The sequence below is a fragment of the Sciurus vulgaris genome (genome assembly GCF_902686455.1).
Source record: "Sciurus vulgaris genome assembly, chromosome: 6".
Taxonomy (NCBI): domain Eukaryota; kingdom Metazoa; phylum Chordata; class Mammalia; order Rodentia; family Sciuridae; genus Sciurus; species Sciurus vulgaris.
In genome coordinates, this window is record NC_136466.1 from 133,617,187 (window position 1) to 133,635,716 (window position 18,530).

The 18,530-nt window shown below is 38.5% G+C and overlaps 1 long non-coding RNA gene across 1 annotated transcript in view; it reads left to right on the forward strand.

Moving 5' to 3' along the window:
- LOC306664810 overlaps nt 1–15,001 on the forward strand; it is a 29,007-nt gene extending 14,006 nt beyond the window's left edge. Inside the window, exons 2-3 of the long non-coding RNA XR_013764805.1 lie at nt 13,320–13,463; nt 14,745–15,001. This is a non-coding gene — a long non-coding RNA (uncharacterized lncRNA). The remainder of the gene's footprint in view (nt 1–13,319; nt 13,464–14,744) is intronic.
- The last annotated feature ends 3,529 nt before the right edge of the window (nt 15,002–18,530 follow it).

Below are 18,530 nucleotides of genomic sequence, written 5' to 3' on the forward strand. Positions count from 1 at the left end.
TGGCTTTTCATTTTCTTTTCCTTTGAGAAGTATCTGTTTAGTTCTTTTGCAATTTTTTTTTTTTTTGGTGTGAATTTTTGTTGAGTTCTTTGTATATTCTAGATATTAATTCCCTATCTGAGGAGCAGGTGCAAAGATCTTCTCCCATGATGTGGGCTCTCTCTTCACATGCTTAATTGTTTCCTTTGCTGTGAAGGAACTGATTTTTTATTTTATTTTTTTCACTTTAGAAATCTTGTTAAGGAAGTTGGTTCCTGTGCCAACATGCTAGAGTGTTGGGCATACATTTTCTTCTAGCAGTTGCAGAGTTTCTAGTTTAATTCCTAGGTCTTTGATCCATTTTAAGTTGATATTGTGCAGGGTAAGAGATAGAGGTCAGATTTCATTCCATGTACACCTTGTGGATGTACATGATGGTGACATTCATTGTGGTGTATTTATATACGTACATAGGAAAGTTAGGTCAGATTAATTCCACTGTCTTTCCCTTCCCAACTTTCCTCCCTTCCCTTTATTCTCCTTTGTCTTCTCCACTGATCTTTCTTCTATTCTTAATTTATCCCCTCCTTATTATTGGTTAGTTTTTGCATACCAGAGAAACCATTCAACCTTTGGCTTTTAGGGACTGGGCTTATTTCACTTAGTAGGATAGCCTCCAGTTTCATCCATTTGCCAGCAAATGTCATATTTTCCTACTTCTTAATGGATGAGTTATACTCCATGTTTATGTATGCCACATTTTCTTTACCATTCATCTGTTGAAGGGCACCTAGGTTGGCTCCATAGCTTGGCTATTGTTGAATTGTGCTGCTATAAACATTAATGTGGCTGCATCACTGTATTATGCTGATTTAAAATTCTTTGGATATATACAGAGGAGTGGGATAGCTGAGTTTGTCTTTTAAGTACATAAATAAAATTCTCCTTCCAACTCTCCTTTTATCTCTGGCAATCATGAGCTGACAAGCTACATAATGATGCAAGAACCTGTGTTAGAGGAATCATTCTATTTTCCTTGTTCCATTCTACCTTTTATACTTTTATATCTGAGACCACATTGTCCTTTGTCAGCAATTTGCAAAAGAGCCCTGATGTTATGCTGCATATCTCATAGTGGAAACCATACAAATTACATCTCCCCTTTAAAGGCAATTGGTATTAATGGAACTCACATCTTGATCAGTCTTCTTTTTTATGTTGCATTAGTTTTCTACCCAATGTTTAAGGAAACTTTAGTACCCAATAGCTCCTCTTTCTCAATTGCATTGATTCCTTTTCTGCAAGTGAATTTCTCAATTTTCAAGTAATTTCCTAGCTTATTATATGTCCCACCTACTTGTATTTCCTCTCACATAGATTTTTACTTTTCTAGAATTTCATCATGTTAATTCAGTTGAACATTTTAAAGAGACACAAGTACCCTGTAGGTCATTTTCTCTTTGAGTGCACATCAATCCATCTGTTCCTATTACCAGAAAGGACCGATTGTCAGATATTTTGCTACAGGGTAGATAATGGTTGAAAATTTAGGAAATTAAGTCTTTGAGAAATAGAGGATTAGAGTAAGTTCTACTCTTCCTTTTTCTACCATTACTGTTCATGCTCATCATAATTCAGTTAGAAATATTGGGAAAGTATAGAAAAAATTGAGACAGGAAATATTCAGGTGATGTTCCTATAACTTCTCAATTCCTTGGAAGACCATAGTTTGGTTTCAGCAGTTTTTGGAAATCAATAAACTCACTCTTATACTCTAAGAGTCTTAATTGTGTTTAGGCATATAATCCCTGATGTCTGAAAAGGTGACACTCCCCTCAACCCGTGGGGGTGGATCATGATTAGTCTGGGCCAGTTAGGGTAATTCTAGCTACTTCTCAATACTGGCTCAGGAATGGCATATGACACAATCTTGGAAAAACATCAGGCTGGGGGTATTTAAACCCTGCATATTATAAAACAAAAAAATTGCCCCTGGGGCTCCTGAGAGACAGCCTTCTGCCATTGGAATGGCCTAATTGGTGAGAGTATCTTTGTATACTTGGGGCCCTGACCCAAGCATGATCAGACTGTCATTTGGAGGGTCTAGAGACTGGAAAACTGAGGTCAGTTAAGTAGGCTCTCCAGGCCTACAGGACTGACTCCCAGTGAAAAAACACTTGATGCCAACTCTCAGCTAAGTTGCCTGATTCGCAACACTTCGTACATATTGTCACATATCATTGCTAGAAAAATTAAGTATTGCCCATATGGAAGAGGGAAACTGTAAAATTATTTTTCTTGTGCTGCACTCACTTAGGTACCTTTTTCTTTTGTTGATACTAATTTATGAAACAAATCATAACATGAATATAATAGCTTATATGAGTTCTGAGTCCTAGCAAATCAAAAAACCTAAGGATGGTCTTGGGGGCCTGAAACAAGAACCAGAGAAATACCCATCTCCATATTACTTATCCGAATTAAGGGTTAGTCCAGGAGAGACTTGCAGCCATTTCAAACTATCAATTCATGTTGCTCCCTGTTGAGCAACAAGGTCCGATGTATCTCCTTAGGGCCCGCCCAAAGGAGAATACGGGAGAATACGGGCCGAAGCAGGATGATGAATGTCGGTGGCTAAGGAACCACACCAGAGCCGCGAGGTCTGTCAGCGCACGTGGCGAAGCAGGAACTTGTTTATTCAGGAGGTTACACAGGTTTTATGTAGGATGGGGGCTAGGTGGGAGCTAATTAGCTTAAAAATTAACAAGGCATGAGGGATTCACGCAGGGGAGAGTTCCATAGGACTATATGGCAAGCATGAGTTGATCACGCAGAACTGCTGCTAACCAATCCCTGACAGTAGGAGGTGGAGATAAGCAGGCCAACCAGGGAGTTACACTTAACTGGGTGCTGGGTAAGAACATATCTCCCAGGTTTCAGGGGAGGGCGGCAGTGCAAGGAGTTCTGAGTAACCTGTTAGTGAGTCAGGCAGTGCCACGTATGAGGAAGGGGTCGCCATGAGGGTGCATTTGCCCTTATAGGGTGTGTCCCCTATAAATTCACATTGTGAAGGTAGCTCTAATATTAACTATGTGAGAACTCGGACAGCTGGGAGTGCCGTAAAGGAGGCCGCTCGGCACAGCGCTGGGACTCGAAGCAACCACTGGGGCTCTGGCGGCTGCCCAGGGGAGGAGTGGCGAGGAGAGCTGTGTGGACTCAGGACACCGGGGCCTGCCCTGAGGAGGAGGAGGAGGAGCGTGGCCACTTGGATTCGGAGTCACTGCACCAGAGTTACAGGCGGTTGCCAGAGGAGAAGCCGCGCGGCGAGCTGTTTGGACTCAGAACGACGCTTCTGAACCCCGGGGCCTGCCCTGAGGACGAGGAGGAGGAAGAGGAGCGCGGCCGCTTGGATTCGGGTGACTACACCAGAGCTACAGGCGGTTGCCAGAGAAGGGGCTGCGTGGCGAGCTGTTTGGACTCTGACCACTTCTGAACCCCGGGGCCTGCCCGGAGGAGTAGGACGAGGAGGAGGAGAAGCGCGGCGGGCCGTTTGGACGCGCAGTGACTGCATTAGCGCTCCAGGCGGCTGCTCAGAGGAGAAAGCGAGTGGTGAGTTGTCTGGTCTTAAAGTGACAGCTCCTGAACACAGGGGGGCTGCCTGGAGGAGAAGCGTGGTGGGACGCTTGGTCTTGAGTGGCCGCACCAGAGCTCCGGGCAGTTGCCCAGAGGACCCGTGCAGCGGGTCACGTGGATTCAGAGCCACTCAGAGGGACTGCTCCTGAACACCCGGGGGGTTATCTGGAGAAGGAGGAGGAACGGGGAGGGTCACTTCGACTCGGAGTGATTGATTGCCCCGGGCTACGGGTGGTTGGTGGGAGGAGGAGGCACGAAGTGAGTTTCTTGGACTCCTAGTGACCGCACCGGAATACTGGGCGGCTGTCTGGAGGAAGAGGCCTGTGGCGGGTCTCTGGGACTCAGAGCGATTGTTCGGGGCCACAGGTGGCTGCTCAGAGGAGGGGCCACACAGCCAGGCGATTAGGTGCAGAGCAGGGTCCCAGGATCTAGGAGGCTTCTGGGTGGAAGAGCCGCACAGAGACAGGCTTAGGGCGGAGCGAAGGTTCCAGGCCTGTGGGCAAATTCTCTGAGGAGGGGCAGCCTAAGGAGATTCATCTGCGAAGGGTGAGGCTCCCAGGCCCAGGAGGTAGGGCCGGGCCCCTGGGAACTTTGCAGAGGAAGGCAGCCCAGCCCAGGCGGTAGCTGTAAATTGAGGGGAACCTCTAGGAGGGAACTGACCAGCGAGACTTCCCCACCGGGTGAGTCTTCCCTGCTGGGTGAGGTTTCCCCAAAAGGACGGTAAAACCAGAGACTCAGGCCCAAACAGGCCTTGCCTCACCCGCAGCCTAGGTCCCCTTTGGATGACCATTGGTTAACAAGTGGAGGCACCTCTGCCCACTAGCAGGGATTATACCCCACCTGAAGGCCACCACTCCTAGAGAGGCAGCTTCCTTGTGGAGCACCGCATTATCAACTTCCTCCATGACTTCAGCCTACTGAAGGCTAAGGGGGGATATATATAGAAATCCTCAGGGACATTGTAAGTCAATAGAGGAAATCTGCAATATCTCAGCGGTCCACTGATACCTGAACAATATGAGAAAACAAGGAAAGAAAATGCTGCAAACAAATCTAGATGTTACATCAATAAAACCCAATGACAGCATGGCAGAAGAAATGACAGAAAAGGAGTTCAGAATGTTCATAATTAAAATGATCAGAGAAGCAAATGATGAGATGAAAGAGCAAATGCAAGCATTGAATGATCGCACCAATCGACAGTTAAAAGAGCAAATACAGGAAGCAAAAGATCATGTCAATAAAGAGTTAGAGATATTGAAAAAAAACCAAACAGAAATCCTTGACATGAAGGAAACAATAAACCAAATTAAGAACTCCATAGAAAGCATATCCAATAGGATAGAACACCTGGAAGACAGAACCTCAGACATTGAAGACAAAATATTTAACCTTGAAAACAAAGTTGAACAAAAGAGAAGATGGTAAGAAATCATGAACAGAATCTACAAGAACTATGGGATATCATGAAAAGGCCAAATTTAAGAATTATTGGGATTGAGGAAGGTCTGGAGAAACAAGCCAAAGGAATGAACAATTTATTCAATGAAATAATATCAGAAAATTTCCCAAATCTGAAGAATGAAATGGAAAATCAAGTTCAAGAGGCTTATAGGACTCCAAATACACAAAATTACAACAGACCCACACCAAGGCACATTATAATGAAAATACCTAACATACAAAATAAAGACAGAATTTTAAAGGCTGTGAGAGAAAAGAACCAAATTACATTCAGGGGGAAACCAATACGCATATCAGCAGATTTTTCAATCCAGACCCTAAAAGCTAGAAGGGCCTGGAACAACATTTTTCAAGCCCTGAAAGAAAATGATGCCAACCAAGATCTTATACCCAGCAAAACTTACCTTCAAATTTGACTATGAAATAAAATCCTTCCATGATAAACAAAAGCTAAAAGAATTTACAAAAAGAAAGCCAGCATTACAGAACATTCTCAACAAAATATTCCATGAGGAAGAGATGAAAAACAAAGAAGCAAATCAGCAAAGGGAGGAATTATCCTAAAGGAATTGTCAAATAAAGGAGGAAACAAGTTGTGTCAAACAAATAAATAAACAAAATTTTAAAAATGAACCAAATGACCGGGAAACCAAATCATTTCTCTATAATAACCCTGAATGTTAATGGCCTGAATTCATCAATCAAAAGACATAGACTGGCAGACTGGATTAAAAAGAAAGATCCAACAATATGTTGCCTGCAAGAGACTCACCTCATAGAAAAAGATACCCATAGACTAAAGGTGAAAGGATGGGGAAAAACATACCATGCACATGGACTCAGCAAAAAAGCTGGAGTATCCATCCTCATTTCCGATAATGTGGACTTCAAGCCAAAGTTAGAAGGGATAAAGAAGGACATTTCATACTGCTTAAGGGAAGCATAAATCAGCAAGATATAACAATCATAAACATCTATGCCCCAAACAGTGGCTCATCTATGTATGTCAAACAAATCCTTCTCTATTTCAGAAACCAAATAGACCACAACACAATAATACTAGGTGATTTTAACACGCCTCTCTCACCACTGGACAGATCTTCCAGACAAAAATTGAACAAAGAAACCATAGATCTCAATAACACAATCAATAATTTAGACTTAACGGACATTTATAGAATATACCATCCAACCAAGAGCGAATACACTTTCTTCTCAGCAGCACATGGATCCTTTCTCTAAAATAGACCATATATTATGCCACAAAGCTAATGTTAGCAAATACAAGAAGATAGAGACACTAGCATGTATTCTATCAGATCATAATGGATTGAAGTTAGAAATAAATGAAAGAGTAAAACACAGAAACTATTCCAACATCTGGAGATTAAACAATATGCTATTATATGATGAATGGATAACAGAAAATATTAGGAAGGAAATTAAAATTTCTTAGAGGTAAATGAGAACAAAGAAACATCATATCAAAATCTCTGGGACACTATGAAAGCAGTACTTAGAGGGAAATTTATTTCATGGAGCGCATTTAATAAAAGAAGTAAAACTCAACAAATAAACGACCTAACACTACAGCTCAAAGCCCTAGAAAAAGAAGAACAGACCAGCACCAAAAGTAGTAGAAGACAGGAAATAGTTAAACTCAGAGCTGAAATCAATGAAATTGAAACAAAAGAAACAATACAAAAAATTGACAAATAAATAGTTGGTTCTTCGAAAAAATAAACAAAATTGATAAACCTTTAGCCACACTAACAAAGAGAAGACGAGAGAAAACCCAAATCACTAAAATTCGGAATGAACAAGGAAATATCACAACAGACAGGATTGAAATACAAAACATAATTAGAAGCTATTTTGAAAATCTATACTCCAACAAAATAGAAAATTTCGAAGACATCAACAGGTTTCTAGAGACATATGAATTGCCTAAACTGAACGAGGAGGACATAAACAATTTAAATAGACCAATTTCAAGTACTGAAATAGAAGAAGTCATCAAAAGCCTACCAACAAAGAAAAGTCCGGGACCAGATGGGTTCTTAGCCGAGTTCTACAAAACCTTTAAAGAAGAGCTCATTCCAATACTTCTCAAAGTATTCCATAAAATAGAAGAGTAGGGAATCCTCCCAAACTCATTCTATGAAGCCAATATCACACTGATACCTAAACCAGACAGAGACTCATCAAGGAAAGAAAATTTCAGACCAATATCCTTAATGAACATCGACGCAAAAATTCTCAACAAAATTTTAGCAAATCGCATACAAAAATATATTAAAAAGATAGTGCACCACGATCAAGTGGGTTTCATCCCAGGGATGCAAGGTTGGTTCAACATCCGGAAATCAATAAACATAATTCACCATATTAATAGACTTAAAGTCAAGAATCACATGATTATTTCAATAGATGCAGAAAAAGCATTTGATAAAATACAGCACCCCTTCATGCTCAAAACACTAGAAAAAATAGGGATAGTGGGAACATTCCTTAACATTGTAAAGGCCATCTATGCTAAGCCCATGGCTAATATCATTCTAAATGGTGAAAAACTGAAAGCATTCCCCCTAAAAACTGGAACAAGGCAGGGATGCCCTCTTTCACCACTTCTATTCAACATCGTTCTTGAGACTCTGGCCAGAGCAATTAGACAAACCAAAGAAATTAAAGGGATACGAATTGGAAAAGAAGAACTCAAACTATCCCTGTTCGCTGATGAAATGATTATATATTTAGAGGAACCTGGAAATTCCACCAGAAAACTCTTAGAACTCATAAGTGATTTCAGTAAAGTAGCAGGTTACAAGATCAATGCCCATAAATCCAACGCATTTTTATACATAAGTGATGAATCTTCAGAAAGAGAAATTAGGAAAACTACCCCATTCACAATAGCCTCGAAAAAAATAAAATACTTGGGAATCAATCTCACAAAAGAGGTGAAAGACCTCTACAATGAGAACTATACAACACTAAAGAAAGAAATTAAAGAACACCTTAGAAGATGGAAAGATCTTCCATGTTCTTGGATAGGAAGAATTAATATTGTCAAAATGGCCATACTACCTAAAGTGCTATACAAATTCAATGCAATTCCAATTAAAATTCCAATGATGTACCTTACAGAAATAGAGCAAGCAATTATGAAATTCATCTGGAAGAATAAGAAACCCAGAATAGCTAAAGCAATACTTAGCAGGAAGAGTGAAACAGGGGGTATTGCAATACCAGATCTTCAACTCTACTACAAAGCAATAGTAACAAAAACGGCATGGTATTGGTACCAAAATAGAAAGGTAGATCAATGGTACAGAATAGAGGACACGGACACAAACCCAAATAAATACAATTTTCTCATACTAGACCAAGGGGCCAAAAATATGCAATGGAGAAAAGATAGCCTCTTCAACAAATGGTGCTGGGAGAATTGGAAATCCATATGCAACAGAATGAAACTAAACCCATATCTCTCACCATGCACGAAACTAAACTCAAAATGGATTAAGGACCTCGGAATCAGACCAGAGACCCTGCAGATTATAGAAGAAAAAGTAGGTCCAAATCTTCACCTTGTTGGTCTAGGACCAGACTTCCTTAACAGGACTCCCATAGCACAAGAAATAAAAGCTAGAATCAACCACCGGGATAGATTCAAACTAAAAAGCTTTCTCTCAGCAAAGGAAACTATCAGCAATGCGAAGAAAGAGCCTACAGAGTGGGAGAATATCTTTGCCAATCATACTTCAGATAGAGCACTAATCTCCAGAATCTATAAAGAACTCAAAAAACTCTACTCCAAGAATTCAAATAATCCAGTCAACAAATGGGCTAAGGAAATGAATAGACACCTCACAGAAGAAGATCTACAAGCAATCAACAAACATATGGAAAAATGTTCAACATCTCTAGTAATAAGAGAAATGCAAATCAAAACCACCCTAAGATTCCATCTCACCCCAATTAGAATGGAGATTATCAAGAATACAAGCAACAACAGGTGTTGGCGAGGATGTGGGGAGAAAGGTACACTCATACACTGCTGGTGGGGCTGCAAATTAGTGCAGCCACTCTGGAAAGCAGTGTGGAGATTCCTTAGAAAACTTGGAATGGACCCTCCATTTGGCCCAGCTATCCCACTCCTTGGCCTATACCCAAAGGACTTAAAATCTGCATACTACAGAGATACAGCCACATCAATGTTCCTAGCTGCTCAATTCACAATAGCCAGACTGTGGAACCAACCTAGATGCCCTTCAATTGATGAGTGGATAAAGAAACTATGGTGTATATATATACAATGGAATATTACTCAGCCATAAAGAATGATAAAATTATGGCATTTGCAGGCAAATGGATGAAATTGGAGAATATCATGCTAAGTGAGATAAGCCAATCTCAAAAAGCCAAAGGACAAATGATATCACTAAAAAGTGGAGGATGACACATAATGGGGGGGAGGGAAGGGTCAGTGTTAGGGTTAGAGTTAGGGTTAGGGAGGGGGGCAAGTATGGAGGAAGGAACTACTGTATAGAGGGTAAAGACGGGTGGGAGGGGTGGGGGGAAGGGAAAAAATAACAGAATGAATCAAACAACATTACTCTATGTAAATTTATGTTTACACAAATGGTATGCCTTTACGCCATGTACAAACAGAGAAACAACATGTATCCCATTTGTTTACAATTAAAAAAAAAATATTAACTATGTGAACTTGTGTCTTAGGCAAACTATAACTATGCTATAGCCCCTTCTTTGTCATAATTGAAGTTCAAATTAGACACTTTATATCTACCTCATTCATTGCTATCTTACTAGATCAGACAACTGTATCTTTTGAAGATCTTTTTTAGGTTTTGATGGTGTAACCTTAATTTTTGTTATATTTCTTCCTTTTATTTGCCAAAGTGTGTGACTTGTCACTATTCCCAATCATATCTTTATACATTTCCAGTAATGTAAATTCCATGACAACAGCAATCTTATCTTCTTTGTTCACAGCTATCTCCTCCCTAGCACTAGAGGATTGTATTTTTTGTAGTAAATATTTGAGAAGAAATTTTATCTCTAGACAGACTACTGTCTCTGAGTTTGTCTACACTGGCTAAGAGAAAAACATCTAGGAGTAGAATGTATTTAAGAGTTGGCTGACACCTGTAATCCCAGTGACTGGGAAGACTGAGGCAGGAAGATGCAAGTTCAAAGCCAGCCTCAGCAATTTAGCAAGACTCTAAGAAACTGATTGAGATCCTGTTTCAAAATAAAAAAGAAAAAGGGTTGAGATGTTGCTCAGTGGTTAAGTGCTCCTGGGTTCAATTTCCAAATTACCCCCCCCCACCAAAATAGTTCTTTTGGTGGTAGTGAGATAAGAAAGAGGGAAGCATTTAGAAGCATGAAAAAGAGGAGGAAAGATGTGGTTGGAGGACACAGTAGGGACTTCTGACATTTTCAGTGACCACATGAACATTCTGATCTCCCGAACAAGAAGGGAAGAAAGAGTGACCAGGGCACACACACTAAGCCAGGAATAAGGAGAGGGTCTCTTTCCTCTGCTACAATAATTAAGGGTGTATCAAAAAACTGAACACTCAACATAAACTGTTTTATCAAAATGCTTTTTAAATAAAAATACCAAAGTATTCGTAATGAATGAAATTTCAATTTGTAAATAAAAACAGGATCAAGAGAAGTACTGAAGTATGCCTGTAATCCCAGTGGCTTGTGAGCTTGAGGCAGGTGAATCACAGGTTCAAAACCAACCTCAGCAATTTAGCAAGGCCCAAAGAAATTTAGTGAGACCCTGTCTCAAATTAAAAATAAAAAGGACTGGGGATGTGGCTCAGGGGTTAAGCACCCCCTGGGTTCAATCCCTGGTACACACAAAAAGAGTATTGATCCACTCGATCTACTCAGTCTAGAATTGAGCCCCCAAGAGGCTAAATATATATATCATCTTTCCTTAAATATCAAACTGCTGAGTTTTCCTACATCCCATTCTCTCTATTCATACATTGTTTCTATCTCTTCCTCCACAGTAAGGACTTCTTAGGGAGAAACTAATGAATCTGAATATACTTTTTTGGATATAAGACCAGATTTCAATATGGTTTATGTGTCCCAACAAACTGATTATACCCAAATTATGTGGTTACATATTTTTCCTTTTCTCTATCATTGAAATATGAACAGGTCTGAAATATGAATTATTTGAAATTCAAACATATAATTCAAATGTTCATTCAATTTGCACAACACAGTGTTCCTTAAGTCATGCACATGGCAGTAATCTGTTATATTTAGAACATAAGGCTACATTTGCTACATCAATGCCTTTGGCAAGTGAAGCAATCCCACTTATGGAAACTTGTTTGTAATATGACATAGGGGAAAAACAATGATTTTTCTCTCATTCATTATATTTTTGCAAATTCACATCAATATAAGTTGGCCTAAAACATAATTTTTCCTAGAATAACTCAAGTAGTTAGTCTCAAATAATTTATAAATATATATCAAAGTGTTGTATTCACAATGGGAAAGTAAATTGCTACCACCTTTCCGGAGAATATTTTGTTGATATAGCTCAGCCTTTTAAAATGTCCATTACTTCTAACCCTGAGGAAATATTCACAATTCAAAGGGAGTGACTCAATATAATTTTTCCAATTAAACCACACACACACACACACACACACACACACACACACACACACACACGTTTTATTGGAGATAGTAGGTCAATTGCTGTCCTACTTCCAGGTAAAAGTTTAGCTTTGTCAGGGGAGAGAGGCTCACTGAGGGTGGCACCATGACTGCCACCTAATCCTACAGCAGATCTAAGTCCCCATTCTGTAATCAGCAGGGTTTAAAGTGTCCAGGACTGCCAAACTGCAGGCAAAGGCAGTTAGTTTCTCTAGGAGTGGGTGGTCTGAAATTCTTCAATCCAGCTTCCCGGTCCTCCATAAGAACAGTTTTTTCTGTCTTTCTAATTGGTGGACACTTTGCCCCTCTGGACTGCTTTCTTTCTCCTTCAGATTTGCATTTGAGTCTCCACTCTGTCTCTTCTTCCTCTTCCTGTAGGAGCTATTTTCTATAGTTATATAGAAATTATATAATTAGGGAGGGAGACAAGGAATAGCCCTAGAAGCATGCCCTTTAGTTCAGGGGTCTTAGAATTAGTGTGAACCTTTTAATATAGTCTGAAACAAGAAAATGACCTCAAGGAAAAAGTGAGAAAGTGAGAGAGAGAACTGGGATGGATATATGAAAAGATATATATATATATATATATATATATATGTATAATTTGCTTCATGCCTGGCAATATATCTTGCTCAATTCTTAGTAGTAAATACTACATACACTTAATACATATGTGTGTGTGTATACACATAATTATATGTATAATCTTATATATACCTACATGCTTTGTATGGTCTTTATACAGTATTTTTATATAATTAGATGCTATAAATAACCTACTAATAGGGGACTGATTATATAAACTATCATACATTTGAATTTTATATGTAATACTTATGAAATCATTGGAACAACATCCATAAAATAGTAAAATAATTTAGAAATAAAGATGCACTTATGTGCTGGGATTGTGGTACAGTGTTAGAGTGCTTGCTTTGCACATGTGAGGCACTGAATTTGATCCTCAGTACCACATAAAAATAAATCAAATAAAGGTATTGTGTCCATCTACAACTGAAAATTATTTTAATTCTTTTTAAAAATAATGAACTTAAAAACTTAGATTAAAAACTGTATAAAGTGCATGACATTCTAAAGATACACACATAATGACACATAGAAAAACTCAGGAAAGAAATGCAGCTAAATGTTAACAAAGTTTATTTTTGGTATTTTCTTCTCTGCAATTTTAAATTTATATTTATTGGATACAGATTGTTTCTTGTATAAGTCAAAATTTAGCTTAGAAGTAAGAAATGAGCAACTAAAATAATATATCACCAGAATCTGCAGAGATGAATTACATATAATTCTGTCAGACCATTAGTTGCTGAATATATCTGATGACATTAAAACTTCAAATTGGAATTCCAAATTATGCTGATGCTTCATACCAAAGTCTAATAGTCTGTTTACCCAAGATCAAATTTGAGGAAGATAATTTGGAAAATTAATGATATTTTAAAGACTACTTCTGTGTGCAGAGACTTGTGTGTCATGTAATTTTTCTTATGTTCCAGTAGAAGTTGGACAGCCATGGGAAAACTATGAGAAGAGAAATGGTGACATACAGGAGAGAGAACTGATGACAATGAAAAGTAATAAAAAAACAGATCAGAGGTTCAGAAAGCACTCACAAAAATATTGCAATCCCCAAGAGAAAAGCAGTGAGTTGGGAACAAGGCTAGCTGAAGTGCAATGAAGAGGATAATCTCCAGGAGAGACATTAGGATGTATACTTGACTAAGTGTGTATGTGGGAGGTGGGAAAAGCGACACAGCTCCTAAGGATAACCTTAATAATCCTTCTTGGAAAATTGTATGGATACTGCGCAGAGTTATTCCTCATGTGTGGAGGACAACCATATCTTGATGAAATATGATGAGTCCAGTTTTGGATACCTTAAATTGAATTGCTAGGGGAACATCTTGGTAGAAGGACAAAGGTCTGTTCTAGAAACAGGAAATACAGATGAGGGAGTCAATAAAGGGCATAAGTGAAATTGCCTTGGAATAGTATTTTGGATGAGAAGAAAGTAGTTTGGACCTTTTGGAGTTGGTTAATTAGAGCAACTTTGCCAAGGTAAAGGAAGAAAAACATTATTATAGGAAGAAAAAAGGCCTTGCCAGTGTGGTTTGCAGCTAGCATATTAGAGAATCCCAAATAGTGTTGAACCCTGAAGAGAACTTAAATGAGAAGCTGATATTTTTTTATGAATTTTGGGAACTAAAAAGCTGTTGATGGTGGCAGTGAACGTAGTTGTAGGGTAAACTGGAAACAGGTTTGCTCTGTATCAAGGCACAGAAGTAGAACCAGCGAGTGCTTCCAACAATTGTAATTTAATATCAGATATATACAAGATAATATTGAAAATATTTTTATGAACTTTAAACAGTGAAACAAAATAAAGACCTACATACCCACTGCCCAGCTCAGAAAATTAGAACATCACCAGATGCTTTGAAGAGTTTCCCCTCCACTGTGCTACCATTCCCATCCCTTCTTGCAAAGAGGTGGCCACTGTCCTGAACATTGTTGTTCTTTTGTTTTTTCTGTGTGGTTTTATCATGAGTGGATATTCCTGAATATTTGTTTCTGAATGGCAGTCCTATACTTGAGCTATAATAAGCAACTTATGTGACCATTCAAGGCAGTGTCAACAATACATTCAGTTTTGCATATTTTTAAACTTTTTATAAATGAAATCATGCTATGTAGTCTCCTCTGTGATAGATTTAATCATTCAGCTTTAAGATTCTGAGATACATCCAGGTTGAGTTTTGTTGTTGTAGTTATTTTTATATTTATGTAGTATAGTATCTTCCTCTTATCCACAGTTTTGCCTTCCATGTTTTCAGTTATCCAAAAAAAAAAAAAAAAAATTCTAGAACTGAACAATATGTAACTTTTATTATTTTTTTATTTTTTATTTTTATTTTTTGTTTTAGTTTTAGGTGTACACAGTACCTTTATTTTATTATGTGGTGCTGATGATCAAACCCAGGGTCTCATGCATGCCAGGTGAGCACTCTACCACTGATCCACAACCCCAGTCCTGTAAGTTTTAAATTGCATGTTATTCTGAGTAGTTATAAGATCTCACTCTGTCTCATTTTGTCATGACTTTGATGGAAATCATCCCTTTGCCCAGTGTATCCACACTGTATATATTACCTGCTTGCTAGTGAGTTAGAATAAATTTGAGTTATCAGATCAACTGTTGTTACATTGTAGTACTGGTGCTAACAAACCTCTGTGTTACAGAATGATAGGCCTAAAGTGCAAGAGTTGTGATCCAAAGGAAGCATAAAACATGAATAGACAGATAAATTGGTACTATGTGACAGCACTGCAGAGCATAGGGAAAACATAGTCTACATAGGGGTGAATTCTATCCAGGGTTTCAGGCATTCTCTGGAAGTCTTGGAATGTGCCCCTTATGGATAAGGGAGAGCTATTTTATTGTGTTCTGTGGATAGATCTCAATAAACTAATCTTCTTGTTAACATTTTTATTGTTTCTCACTTTGGGTTATTTCATACAATCCTTTTTGAATATACATGTCTTTGTGGTATATATTAGAAATGGAATGACAGGATCATCTTCAAATTTAGGAGGGGACAAAATTGTTTTCCACAGAAGTCTTCTACTTGCTAGCAATTTATCATTAGCAACACTTGATGTTGTCAGACTTCTAAGTTTTTGCTCTTTTAGTAAGTATAAAATTTGTGGTTCTAAATTACATTTCCCTGCTTACTAATGAATTTAATTATATTTTTAAGCTTATACGTTTCTATTTCCTTTTCTATGAAATGCCCATTTAGGATTTTTTTCACCTTTTTTAACAATTTGCAAATACATTTCTCAGTTTATGGCTTGACTTTCATTTTATTAGATCATTTGATGAACAGAATTTCTTTGCTTCAAAGTGGTCATATTTATGCTTTGCTCATTTTTAAAATCCAGTTTTAAAAGTGCTTTTCATCCTTCAAGCTACAGATATAATATCTTCCAAAATTTTTATAATTTGTTTTTCTTCTTATATTTTAGTTTTACTTCACCTGGAACTGATTTTTGTGTATGGTGTGAGATAAGGGTCAATTTTCACATTTTTCTGTATGAATAATATATCCTTTTCTTCTGTACTGCAGGCAGTGGAGACTAATGATGGTGACTTCCCTTTAAGAGGGGCATTTCTGGATTTCTGCAAGCAGACTTTCTATCTCCAGTTCTCTGTATTAATACTCTTCTTGCACTAAATTTCTAGGCTAAACTGTTACAATATTGTTGAGGTGTGTTCAATTGCAGAAACCTAAATCTGCAGGTAGAAATCTAGATGCTTAATTTTTCCAGCATTGAAATAGAAAAGAAAGATGGGATGCCTCAGAAGAACATTTAAAAGTCAAGGGGAGATAGGACATTAGAGTTCATTGACTGAATGATTAGAATAATACACAGTGGGGTCTGGGTTGAATAGGAAGCAGGTCTATATTGTATGTGTTTAAGTTCACTGTACCCACACAAACATACACATCTATACACACAGAAGTAACCATCAACAGCCTCATGAATGGCTTTCATATATCATTGTTCAAGTATTAATGTCCCTCAAACTGTCCTTTGTACAGTGAATTTGAACTTCAATGTGTCACCAAAAAATGACTTCAATCTCTAGTTCAAAAAAAATGGATGACAAATATCCTTAGGCTTTGTAGCACCTGGAGTTCTCCAAGGAAACATAGTTTTCTTTCCTTCTTTATTCTTGACTACTCTATGTCATTCAAGTTCTCAAATTAGTTATATAACAATTTAATTAAAATATCATCATTACTACAGAGAATTTGTGTGCAAAGAAGTAGAATTTTCATGACTGTGGCCTTTTGGTTATCAGGAAACGCTAAGAATATCTTAATAAAAGTTTAGATAGAGGGCAGTCACCCATGCATTCTGATCCCAAAGCATCTCTTTTTCAGATTAGTGAAAAAGCATGCCCACTGGAGTTAGATTTCATAAGAAAACTTTTGACCTTCTATTTATTAGCTTTGCCATCCTCTGATAAGTCACTTAGCCTGTCTGTATTCCTTTTACTCATCTTCAAAATGTATGTAGCAACATATCTACTTGATAAGGATGTTGCTGTATTGAAATGCAGTAATATTACTTCAAAGTGCCTGGAAGAGTGTCAGGCACACTGTGAACATTCAATAAGGGTTACCTGTTACTATGATTAGTTAGCCTTCTTCAATATCAGCAACTGGGATCAGCAAGCTGAAATCTTCTGTACATCCTAAGGAAGGAACAGGCCCTCTTTTCCCTGAGTGTGCCCTCCAACACCCTTACAACCTCCATTTCCAATTTTTGGGAAGCTTTCATTCATGACATTCAGAATATGCAACTTAGGATCATGAAAGAGTATTCTGCAGGACAGTGATGTTCACTGTGTGGATTTAAGACAATTAGTACCAACATCACCTGGGAACCTGTTTGAAATATAAATTTGCGGATCCCTAATATCTTCTAAATCAGAAATTGGGAATAGTACCCAAACAGTTTAAAAAGCCTTCTAGGTCATTTGAATACCTTCTACATACATGAAAAATATTGCCTTTGGATATCATTCTGGGCAAGGATTAGAAAATAAATTCACCACATATGGTATAAAGGAAGATCTTTAAATGAATTAAATTAATGAACTTAGGTGTGTTCAGAGTTAGAAGAACAAACATGGGGTATTGAAACACTCAGAGATGGGCAACAGGCAGACAGGCCTACCCACTGTCTGAAGGGGCAAAGGAGGAAAAATCATTACCAGAGCCCAGAGAGAACTGTACCTGACAGAGGGCCCACCTGAGGAATCAGGTATCATGGGGAAATTCAGATGTGAAACACAGGAGACACAGAGAAAGAATTCCTTAACTTCTCTCTCCTCTTACACTTTGGCGAAATCCAGCTAGGAGCCAATCATCAGAAGAGCCCAGAAGAGCTAGACCTCAGGGCTTAACTCCCAGTACAACAAACACAGTGAAGAAGGGAGCCAGGAGTAGATGGCAAATACACAGTGCACAGAATACAGAGCCAGAGCAGACAGGGAACAGAAATGGGAGCTGAGGACTCCCATTTGCAGGTGTGGTGGTACCTGCAAGGCAGATGACATTTCTCCTCTTTGTACCTGCAGTTCACAGGACGAAAATGGTAGATACCAGTTTTAGATGAGAGGATGTTAACTTAATTGAACAAACATGATTATCTGTCATGAGCTTGATGCCATGCCAGGCCATGAGGACTCAACTGAGACACAAACAAACAAAACTCAACTTACATGCTGGTTCAAGGAGACAGAAAACAAACACATGTGTGCTATTAAGTGTGGTGTAAACTCTCTGGAACAGAGATAAAGTAGGGAAAAGGAACAGGAAGTCATGGTGGAGTTTGCTTTTTTGTATAAGTGGTCAGGAAATATTTCTCTACTAAGGGGCAATTGAACAGAAAAATTGAGGAAATGGATTGAGCCATGAAGATTTCTGAGGGAAGAAGGTTCTAGCTGTGTAGATCAGCAAGTACAAAAGTTCTTAGGTGAAACCAGAAGGAGGAGTGGGACAGGCAGTGGAGGAGGATCAGAGGCCAGGGGTAACGTCAGAGGTAGTCCATGACAAAGTAAGTCCGTAGTGAAATTTTCTTGTTTGTGGTTGGGAAGAACCAAGAGGAAGAATTCAGAGATGTATTATCTGTGGTCA